Source organism: Chlorocebus sabaeus, chromosome 25 (assembly GCF_047675955.1).
Source record: "Chlorocebus sabaeus isolate Y175 chromosome 25, mChlSab1.0.hap1, whole genome shotgun sequence".
NCBI classification, from domain to species: Eukaryota; Metazoa; Chordata; class Mammalia; order Primates; family Cercopithecidae; genus Chlorocebus; species Chlorocebus sabaeus.
In genome coordinates this window covers 8,199,160-8,210,168 of record NC_132928.1, presented here as the reverse complement: position 1 = coordinate 8,210,168, position 11,009 = coordinate 8,199,160, and the positions used below count along the sequence as shown (strand labels likewise).

General features: G+C 38.2%; 1 pseudogene; it reads right to left on the bottom strand.

The window, feature by feature from the left end:
- Positions 1 to 8,010: 8,010 nt before the first annotated feature.
- On the bottom strand, positions 8,011 to 8,523 carry LOC103230047 (peptidyl-prolyl cis-trans isomerase A pseudogene; annotated as a pseudogene).
- Positions 8,524 to 11,009: the final 2,486 nt, after the last annotated feature.

The window sequence follows — 11,009 nt, the reverse complement described above, 5'->3', positions numbered from 1 at the left end:
AGTCATTGGTAACTTGATGGGGATGGCATTGAATCTGTAAATGACCTTGGGCAGTATGGCCATTTTCACGATATTGATTCTTCCTATCCATGAGCATGGTATGTTCTTCCATTTGTTTGTGTCCTCTTTTATTTCACTGAGCAGTGGTTTGTAGTTCTCCTTGAAGAGGTCCTTTACATCCCTTGTAAGTTGGATTCCTAGGTATTTTATTCTCTTTGAAGCAATTGTGAATGGAAGTTCATTCCTGATTTGGCTCTCTGTTTGTCTGTTACTGGTGTATAAGAATGCTTGTGATTTTTGCACATTAATTTTGTATCCTGAGACTTCGCTGAAATTGCTTATCAGCTTAAGGAGATTTTGGGCTGAGATGATGGAGTTTTCTAAATACACAATCATGTCCTCTGCAAAGAGGGACAATTTGACTTCTTCTTTTCCTAACTGAATACCCTTGATTTTTTTCTCTTGCCTGATTGCCCTAGCCAGAACTTCCAACACTATGTTGAACAGGAGTGGTGAGAGAGGGTATCCCTGTCTTGTGCCAGTTTTCAAAGGGAATACTTCCAGTTTTTGCCCATTCAGTATGATATTGGCTGTGGGTTTGTCATAAATAGCACTTATTATTTTGAGATACGTTCCATCAATACCTAGTTTATTGAGAGTTTTTAGCATGAATTTTGTCAAAAGCCTTTTCTGCATCTATTGAGATAATCATGTGGTTTTTGTCTTTGGTTCTGTTTATATGTCAGATTACATTTATTGATTTGCATATGTTGAACCAGCCTTGCATCCCAGGGACGAAGCCCACTTGATCATGGTGGATAAGCTTTTTGATGTGCAGCTGGATGCGGTTTGCCAGTATTTTATTGAGGATTTTTGCATCGATGTTCATCAGGGATATTGGTCTAAAATTCTCTTTTTTTGTTGTGTCTCTGCCAGGCTTTGGTATGAGGATGATGTTGGCCTCATAAAATGAGTTAAGGAGGATTCCCTCTTTTTCTATTGTTTGGAGTAGTTTTGGAAGGAATGGTACCAGCTCCTCCTTGTACCTCTGGTAGAATTTGACTGTGAATCCGTCTGGTCCTGGACTTTTTTTGGTTGGTAGGCTATTAATTATTGCCTCAATTTCAGAGTCTGCTATTGGTCTATTCAGGGATTCAACTTCTTCCTGGTTTAGTCTTGGGAGAGTGTAAGTGTCCAGGAAATTATCCATTTCTTCTAGATTTTCTAGTTTATTTTCATAGAGGTGTTTATACTATTCTCTGATGGTAGTTTTTATTTCTGTGGGGTCGGTGGTGATATCCTCTTTATCATGTTTTTTTGCGTCTATTTGATTCTTCTCTCTTTTCTTCTTTATTAGTCTTGCTAGCAGTCTATCAATTTTGTTGATCTTTTCAAAAAACCAACTCCTGGATTCATTGATTTTTTGGAGGGTTTTTTGTGTCTCTATCTTCTTCAGTTCTGCTCTGATCTTAGTTATTTCTTGCCTTCTGCTAGCTTTTGAATGTGCTTGCTCCTGCTTCTCTAGTTCTTTTAATTGTGATGTTAGAGTGTCAATTCTAGCTTTCTCTTGTGGGCATTTAGTGTTATAAATTTCCCTCTACACATTGCTTTAAATGTGTCCCAGAGATTCTGGTATGTTGTATCTTTGTTCTCATTTGTTTCAAAGAACATCTTTATTTCTGTCTTCATTTCGTTATGTACCTAGTAGTCACTCAGGAGCAGGTTGTTCAGTTTCCATGTAGTTGAGTGGTTTTGATTGAGTTTCTTAGTCCTGAGTTCTAGTTTGATTGCACTGTGGTCTGAGAGACAGTTTGTTATAATTTCTGTTCTTTTACATTTGCTGAGGAGTGCTTTACTTCCAATTATGTGGTCAATTTTGGAATAAGTGCAATGCGGTGCTGAGAATAATGTATATTCTGTTGATTTTGGGTGGAGAGTTCTATAGATGTCTATTAAGTCCACTTGGTGCAGAGTTGAGTTCAATTCCTGGATATGCTTGTTAACTTTCTGTCCTGTTGTTCTGTCTAATGTTGACAATGGGGTGTTGAAGTCTCCCATTATTATTTTGTGGGAGTCTAAGTCTCCTTGTGGGTCTCTAAGGACCCGCTTTATGAATCTGGGTGCTCCTGTATTGGATGCATATATATTTAGGATGGTTAGCTCTTCTTGTTGAATTGATCCCTTTACCATTATGTAATGGCCTTCTTTGTCTCTTTTGATCTTTGATGGTTTAAAGTCTGTTTTATCAGAGACTAGGATTGCAACCCCTGCTTTTTTTTGTTTTCCATTTGCTTGGTAGATCTTCCTCCATCCCCTTATTTTGAGCCTATATGTGTCTCTGCATGTGAGATGGGTCTCCTGAATACAGCACACTGATGGGTCTTGACTCTTTATCCAATTTGCCATTCTGTGTCTTTTAATTGGACCATTTAGTCCATTTACATTTAAGGTTAATATTGTTATGTGTGAACTTGATCCTGTCATTATGATATTAGCTGGTTATTTTGCTCGTTAGTTGATGCAGTTTCTTCCTAGCATTGATGGTCTTTACATTTTGGCATGTTTTTGCAATGGCTTATACCGGTTGTTCCTTTCCATGTTTAGTGCTTCCTTCAGGATCTCTTGCAGGGCAGGCCTGGTGGTGACAAAATCTCTAAGCATTTGCTTATCTGCAAAAGATTTTATTTCTTCTTCACTTATGAAACTTAGTTTGGCTGGATATGAAATTCTGGGTTGAAAATTCTTTTCTTTAAGGATGGTGAATATTGGCCCCCACTCTCTTCTGGCTTGTAGAGTTTCTGCCGAGAGATCTGCTGTTTGTTTGATGGCCTTCCCTTTGTGGGTAACCTGATCTTTCTTTCTGGCTGCTCTTAACAGTTTTTCCTTCATTTCAACTTTGGTGAATCTGACAATTATGTGTCTTGGAGTTGCTCTTCTCAAGGAGTATCTTTATGGTGTTCTCTGTATTTCCTGAATTTGAATGTTGGCCTGCCTTACTAGGTTGGGGAAGTTCCCCTGGATGATATCCTGAAGAGTGTTTTCCAATTGGTTCCATTTTCCCCTCACTTTCAGGCACCCCAATCAGATGTAGATTTGGTCTTTTCACATAATCGCATACTTCTTGAAGGCTTTGTTCATTTCTTTTTCCTCCCTTTTCTTTAGACTTCCCTTCTCACTTCGTTTCATTCATTTGATCCTCAATCGTTGATACTCTTTCTTCCAGTTGATTGAGTCGGTTACTGAAACTTCTGCATTTTCACGTATTTCTTGTGTCATTTTCACGTATTTCTCGGTTTTTATCTCTGTCAGTTCATTTATGGCCTTCTCTGCATTGATTATTCTAGCTATCCATTCTTCCATTCTTTTTCAAGATTTTCAGTTTCTTTGTGCTGGGTATGTAATTCCTCCTTTAGCTCTGAGAAGTTTGATGGACTGAAGCCTTCTTCTCTCAACTTGTCAAAGTCATTCTCCATCCAGCTTCGATCCGTTGCTGGCGATGAGCTGCGTTCCTTTGGAGGGGGAGATGCACTCTTATTTTTTGAATTTCCAGGTTTCTGTCCTGCTTTTTCCCCATCTTTGTGATTTTATCTGCCTTTGGTCTTTGATGATGGTGACATATTGTTGGGGTTTTGGTGTGTATGTCCTTCCTGTTTGTTAGTTTTCCTTCTAACAGTCAGGACTCTCAGCTGTAGGTCTGTTGGAGATTGCTTGAGGTCCACTCCAGACCCTGTTTGCCTGGGTATCAGCAGCAGAGGCTACAGAAGATAGACTATTGCTGAACAGCAAGTGTACCTGTCTGATTCTTGCTTTGGAAGCTTCGTCTCAGGGGTGTACCCTGCCGTGTGAGGTGTAGGGTGTTGGTCTGCACCTAGTGTTGGATGTCTCCCAGTTAGGCTTCTCAAGGGTCAGGGACCCACTTGAGCAGGCAGCCTGTCCGTTCTCAGATCTCAACTTCCATGTTGGGAGATCCACTGCTCTCTTCAAAGCTGTCAGACAGCGTCATTTGCATCTGCAGAGGTTTCTGCTCCTTTTTTATCTTGTTCTTTTTTATCTCTGTATAGTATTTCATGGTGTAACGTACTACATTTTCTTTATCCACTCTACCATTGATGGGGATTTAGGTTGATTACAAGTCTTTGCTATTGTGAATAGTGCTGCAGTGGACATTTGCATGCATGTGTCTTTATGATAGAACAATTCATATTGCTTTGGGTAAATACCCAGTAATGGGATTGCTGAGTCAAATAGTATTTCTGTTTTTAGGTCTTTGAGGAATCATCACACTGTCTTCCACAATGGTTGAACTAATTTAGACTCCCACCAACAGTATATAAGTGTTCTTTTTCTCTGCATCCTCATCAGCATCTGTTATTTTTTGACTTTTTAATAATAGCCATTCTGACTGGTGTGAGATAGTACCTCATAGTGGCTTTGATTTCCTTTCTCCAGTGACATGATATGATTTTTCAATAAACTAGTTAGTTCCACAGGTTATAGGTTGTATATCTCTGTGTGACAGACACCTTATTCATTCATCTTTTTTCATTTGCCAATTCAGCAAATACATGATAAACAGCTAATGTTTGCAATGCAATATGGGCTTAGCCAAAGATAAAGTCCACAAAAAAAGAAGTTTGTTTTTTTTTTTTTTTTTTTTTTTTTTTTTGTTGTTGTTGTTGTTGTAGGAATGAGAAGACGTGCACAGATAACTGTGGCACGAATCAGGAAGTGATGCTATATATATGAGGAGTTTGGAACAACTAGTTGTGGCCTGAAGAATCAAGTCCCAGTGATGACCGTGTGTGAGTATGGGTAGAGGCAAACCCCATCACTACTTCTAGAAATACAACTCAAAGGGTGTGTTGGGCAATATTCCTATTTGAAAGGTAGTCCTTTATTTAAAATTGGTAATTCATGTGATCATACTTACATTTATGAGTTTGTGTACATAAAACCTTTAAAATGAATTAACCTGTTTCCTACCTATGGAGTAGATTGAATCATGCTTTATTTTTTTTCTGTTGAGAATGTGCATATAGCATCACAGTCTGTCAGTTTCGTATTTATTGGGGGAATGTTTTCAGATCAATCTTTCCTCACTGACTTGAAAACACATTTACTTTTTATTTCTTGAACTCCACTTCAACCAAAAAAGTCTCTCATGCTGACTCAGCATACAAAGCTACATTTTATACCTGTCAGGCCACATATAGATTTTTATAAGGTGAACAATGGTTGTATTTAAGTACTGATGTAGTAATCTTGAAATCTTCTGGCAGTATCCTTTGGAAACTGAATCCATAAATTTTATTCGTATTAAATGTTTCTAATGGGAGTTGACAAATAGTTGAATGGGATAGCTTTTTCTTTGCACTTGGCAAAGAGAGAGGGAAGAAAAAGTCCTCATTATACAATGAGAAATGCATTAATGCTCAAGCCCATTCATTAATCTCAATTTTGTACAAAAATAATTTAAAACCTTTAACAAGTGTTGGTGAAATTACAGTGTGCTGCAGGGAAGTTGCAAAATTTTTATGGACCTAATAAAATTGTCATTGTAATACCATTATAGGGTGCTGTGACAATATAGATATTTGTAATACTTGTACTCGCATGCCAAATTGAGAAGGGAGATAGTAAGTTTGATTGGAGACAAATGCTCAACAAGGCTAAAACCCAAGTGTGTTTGATAATGAAAAGCTCCCTATCATGTTTGATATAAAATGAAATTGGATGGGCAATCAGGCATTTTAACTGGTTGGATTTATAATGGAGCAGATAAACATTATCAAGCACAGCCTATAAAATAAGCTATTTTATGATTATGCATTATCTTTAGATAAATTTCAAAGCAATTTTCAGTTGATTATTTTCTGCTTTTTCATTCAATTTTTGCTTCAGAAATATGCCCACTGGCTTTTCTATGCTCTTACTTTTAGCATATAGCCAACAATCTCTTGATGGTCTTTAGTCAGGCTAAAAGCTTTTGGAAAAAATCTCGTAAGAGATTCAGTCACTTTGAAGTACAGGGTCAAAACAAACAGCCCTCCTTTCAGTCAATATCCCTGGTGATGTAGGGAAAAAGCATGTACTCTAAAATGGCTCAACACTGAAATCTTGAGGATGAAAAACAGAATTTGCAGGGTGTGTCCCAAAGGGAGCTGTGGTCTTTTCTATGTGACCGTATCTTCTGACTGCCCTTGGATTCAGGTCGAGATCTGCTAACAGGATCAAGTGAATGAAATATTTAGATTCTCCTAGGATAGTAACATACAGCCATGTACTCCAACTATGAAAGGCTTGGTGCTTACTCTTTTCTCTTACTGGGCATTGGCTAATGAGAACATCATAAACACACCCTTATTACAACACTGGAGTAGTCTTTGTGTTTGAATCCCTAATATCCCATCCTCTCCTCCAAGGAATTACTTTGATATGAACCTGTTAATTTCATTCCCCTTTATAGTGATTGGTTTAGGGATGGAGTTGTGACCTACTGCTAGCCTTTGCTCTGTGGAGGGCAGTATGCTGGTGTCTCCTGGGAACCCTACCTTCTTCCCAGGAAGAGATACGAGAAAGATCTCCTTTTTTGTATCTAGGTGTGGCCCGTGGAAATACTGTTGACACCTCACTACATCTAAAGATTAAAGCAATACAAAGTAAGAGAGATACTGAAGACATGAGACAGAGCCTTGATACTTTGTACCTGGAACTCGTCTTCCTCCTGATGAGTGAGAATCTGAGCTGAGGACAAGCTTGCAGAGCTATGCCATGTATCAATTCTGTAACTTTTGGAAAATTCTTAATTTCTCTGAATCTTGGTCACCCCATTAGTGAACCTAGCTTAGCTGGCTGCTGTGAATTAATATATACAAAGTGCTTAGAAGAGTGGTTGGCATATAGTAGACATTCAATAAATGTTAGCTATTCTTGTCATTACTTTTTTTTTTTTGAGACAGTCTCATTCCGTCACCCAGGCTGGAGTGCAGTGGCATGATCTCGGCTCACTGCAATCTCTGCCTCCCAGGTTCAAGTGATTCTCTTGCCTCAGCCTCCCGAGTAGCTGGGACTACAGGTGCGTGCCACCACATCCAGATAATCTTTTGTATTTTTAGTTGAGATGGGGTTTCATCATGTTAGCCAGCATGGTCTTTATCTCCTGACCTCATGATCTTCCTTCCTTGGCCTCCCAAAGTGCTGGGATTACAGGCGTGAGCCACCGTGCCCGGCCATTATTACTATTATGTGAAAACATAGCTTTCTTATTGCTTAAGTCATTTTGAATCAGGTTCTTCTGTTATTTTAAAATATAAATATTTAGCAATATTAAATAGCATAATTGACACATTGGCTTTGCTCAAAGGTCATATTTTTAAGAATGCCTTCACTGACTAACCTATTTAAAATTACACCCTTCCTCTAGCATTACCTATCTTTTCTCCTAATTTGTTTCTCACGAAAGGACTTACCATGATTTGATATATATTTTACTTAGTTATTTGTTGACTCATTGTCCCACCTCCTCCTTGCCTTCCCCCACTATAACCCACAGTGTATAAATGAGTACATGGTACAGAGTAGGCCTTCAATAAACGTTCGTTGACTGAATAAGTGATGTATCATGCTCTATCTGGTAACACTGTGCAACAAGTAAGGTAGGCAAAACTCTACACCATTAAGTCACAAGAGTGATAGGCAGGCAGCAAAGACAATGCTACTTCTTCCAGCGGGTAAGTGAAACAATTTAGGTTACTTCAGAAATTATTAGACAAAACAGCTTATTGCTTTCCAGATCGTGCCTTTACTCTGATTTTTTTTTTTGTTACTTAGTTTTTATTTCATAATCATAAACTTAACTCTGCAATCCAGCTAGGCATGGGAGAGAACAAGGAAAACATAGAACCCAAAAGGAACTGCAGCGAGCGCACAAAGATTCTAGGATACTGCGAGCAAATGGGGTGGAGGGGTGCTCTCCTGAGCTACAGAAGGAATGGTCTGGTAGTTAAGATAAAACACAAGTCAAACTTATTCTAGTTGTCCACAGTCAGCAATGGTGATCTTCTTGCTGGTCTTGCCATTCCTGGACCCAAAGCGCTCCATGGCCTCCACAATATTCATGCCTTCTTTCACTTTGCCAAAGACCACATGCTTGCCATCCAACCACTCAGTCTTGGCAGTGCAGATGAAAAACTGGGAACCATTTGTGTTGGGTCCAGCATTTGCCATGGACAAGATGCCAGGACCTGTATGCTTTAGGATGAAGTTCTCATCTTTAAATTTATCCCCATAGATGGACTTGCCACCAGTGCCATTATGGCGTGTGAAGTCACCACCCTGACACATAAACCCTGGAATAATTCTGTGAAAGCAGGAACCCTTATAACCAAATCCTTTCTCTCCAGTGCTCAGAGCACAAAAATTTTCTGCTGTCTTTGGAACCTTGTCTGCAAACAGCTCGAAGGAGACGCGGCCCAAGGGCTCGCTGTCCACGGCAATGTCGAAGAACACGGTAGGGTTGACCATGGCTAGTAGTATAGGACTTTTCTCGGCGGCAGCATCTGCAAAGCCTACTCTGATTTTTTAAAATATCAGCATTTTAAAAGATCGATAGATATTGTATCAGATTGTGGGGGCTGGCACGTCTGAGGGCTGGACACAGGGACAGGAATTGTTGGAGTCTTGAGTTGGAATATCTTTCTCTCTAAGAAACCTCAGTAATTGTTCTTAAGACTTTAAACTGTTGGGTGAGGTCTACTCACATTATTGAAGGTAATCTTCACTTAAAGTTAACTATTATTAGGTTAGTGCAAAAGTAATTGCGGCTTTTGCCATTACTTTCAATAGCAAAAACCACAATTACTTTTGCACCAACCTATAATTATAGCTGTTCTATCTACAAAATATTTTCATGGTGGCACCTACATTAGCATTTGATTAAGTAACTCTAAGCTATTCTCTAGCCAAATTGATACATAAAACTAACCATCACAAATATAATAAGAGTACAATACATTAATGTTCTGTAGCTGATTTAACAAAGGGCTCTCCAAATACTCTTTATTAGTATTAAAGATTAAATGATACAAAACAAAATCTTTTGATATATAGTACACATTACATCAGGTGACTCACGAGCCAGACTTATTCGGATTCTCATAATGCAATAATGGCTTTTCTCATGGTAGTTTTCAGCTAGGCTTTCAATCATGACATAAAATTCAGTACAAAAATACTTTTTGAACTAGGAATAATTCATTCTCACAAGGGTTTTTGGAGCTGGCAAGTGAGGAAATGCATGAGTGAGCATTCTTGTCAAGTGGTCTTACTTAAGTATTTTGTCTAGAGGTGCCTGGTTTGGAGTCGGATTGTCAATACAAACACTTGTAAAGATAAATCATTATTGGAGTTAAAATATATTGAGGTCTTACTATGTTCTTGGAAATGCTAAACACCTTACACAATAATCTCATTTAATCTCTACTGCAATCCTATGAGGTAGGAGCAATTTTTGCCTTCATTTTATTGTTTAGTCCCTTGGACTATAAAGTCCTTAACATCATGAATCATCTCTGTTACTTCCATTATCTCACTTCTCACACTCTGGTTCAGAGCTTCATTCCAGTTGGGTCTAAAGCAGAGCTGATTATTAGACTGGCCAAATTCCTTAAAAGTCTTGCTTTTTAAAAAGGTCTGAGAGGGCTCACTTTAGCTATCCAAGGAGTAATAAACCTGTGTCTTTTCAACTGAACCTGTAATTGTGATGCTGCCAAAACCAAAGTACCTTGGGTTGGAAATCTGAATGGGTACACGCTTTGATCAAAAGTGGATCTGTTTTGTGCTGCACAAGTTTTGAGTTTAGGGCTCATTTCAATGTTCCTTTCAATTCAGAAAAGCATAATTTCATTTTAAGAGAAAAGAAAACAATTGTTTTAATAAAAATCTTTGTGAACAAGGTTCAGAGGGTTTCTTGCACAACAAATGACTGTTACAGAGCAACATTGTGGTGAGTTAAGTGTAAATGGCTCAGAAACATGCAGATTAAATTTCCCTGAAAACACTCAAGGGCTTCCAAAATTAATGGAGGGAAAATACTTGGACAACGTATATTTTAGACTTTTAGTTTTTTTTTTCTTTTTCACTCTGTTGATTTTATTTTCCTCTACAACACTTCCTAGGATGACTTCATCTCTTGTGGTCAGGATGCTGTCAGACCAAGTTATCATTAATTCTGATGCATTCTGGGTGGCCCAAACTGGGTATCAGCTGTGTTCCCTCTCTGTTACAGAGTTAGCTTTTCTTTCTATTATTTGTCTTTCAGTATAGGAAAGGCATAAAAATAAAAGCACAATTCAAATCTGTGGAAAGCTTTTAGGCCTTGTGAAAGTCCACCATCATGACACTTGAGAGATAAATGTATGTCCTTATATGTTGAAGACTGATAAATTTTCTGTGCTTTAACTTAAAAAATACCTCTATGGATATAGATATGATAGGGGGATTCATAAATCAAGATATGAAGATTCTTAGAAAAGACTTTTGAAAGGCCCTCTAGCCCATTCCCAAGCCTCAGATATGTCTCAATAGAAAGCATGACAGAAAAATAATTATAGTCCTATTTCTTAATTGTTGCCTTAGATAAATTTTCTTCAACAAGCATTAGAAAAATATTCCTATGTTCTCTGCCTTGTGGAGATTCTCATAAAACTAACCAAATTCCATTTTGTAGGGATTTAAGCTTATTTTCCTTTTTCCTGTCTTTGGAGGAGGCAAATTCTGGAACACTGGTAACCGTGCCTTTTCTCATTTGGACCTTGCACTACCTTGGTCAGTGAAGTATGTCAGACATTTCTTTCTTTTCAAATATGGAAATGCTGAAAATGCTCATTTTGGAATTCTGCTATGTCTCCAAGCAATATGGTCACCAATGTTACTGAAGTGTAATAGATTCTTTCCATCTCAGGACATTATGTGATAGGGAAAGCAATTCACCTCATCAAATGAGTGCAAAA